This window comes from Anopheles coluzzii, chromosome 2, assembly GCF_943734685.1.
Source record: "Anopheles coluzzii chromosome 2, AcolN3, whole genome shotgun sequence".
Lineage (NCBI taxonomy): Eukaryota > Metazoa > Arthropoda > Insecta > Diptera > Culicidae > Anopheles > Anopheles coluzzii.
The window spans coordinates 99,638,962-99,639,743 of NC_064670.1; the positions used below are offsets into that span (position 1 = coordinate 99,638,962).

The window sequence follows — 782 nt, forward strand, 5'->3', positions numbered from 1 at the left end:
AAATGTTTTGGGTGGATGGTGGATGCAAATTTTGTCCGATTATCAAGCTACTGTTTAAGGCCCCTCTCCCTCTCCTTCTCTCGCAGGGTGTTTGAAGACGTTGTACAAGTGCGTTTTAATTAGAAGGAAATGGTTATTGCGCGACGGAACAGCAATGTGCAAGTGTTACGGTGCGTGTCGATAGGGAGAGGTGATGAAGATGAAAGGCATAGAAAATTATTTATAGAAGGATGGTCTTTCAACAAGCCCGGCTAGCTCAGTCGGTAGAGCATGAGACTCTTAATCTCAGGGTCGTGGGTTCGAGCCCCACGTTGGGCGCGATGAAGTAGTTTTTTTTATGTTAGAAACAAGATATTTTTCAAGCACATTTAATTATTTATAGAAAAAGGTTATGGTATACTAGATGTCGAGTCATTCTGCAGCAGAAATATTGTTTTTGTTTGCAGTACAGTAGAACATCGATTATCCGGGGGCGGATTAACCGGCGGGTGGCTTAATCTGCGCATAAATGTGACAGCTGTTCAAACGTACGGCGAACATTTGTAGTGATAGTCAAGTGGGCAATCAGTTTTTGTGCTGCTCTGTAGTGTCTAGTGGTTTTTTGTCGAAATTCATTTTTGTTCATGAACAGTTGTTAAACCTATAGTTATTGATTAAAATAAAATTCTACTAACGATTAATCGATTGATTCAAGGTGAATCAATCATAAAAATAGTCGATTTTATAATTTTTATATGAATTTGACATTTCTTGGACCATTATACGTGCAAATAGATTAACCG

The 782-nt window shown here is 38.9% G+C and overlaps 1 non-coding gene across 1 annotated transcript; it reads left to right on the top strand.

The window, feature by feature from the left end:
- The first annotated feature begins 245 nt into the window (after positions 1-245).
- On the top strand, positions 246-318 carry Trnak-cuu (transfer RNA lysine (anticodon CUU)). The gene has a single exon. It is a non-coding gene; the product is annotated as a tRNA-Lys (tRNA).
- Positions 319-782: the final 464 nt, after the last annotated feature.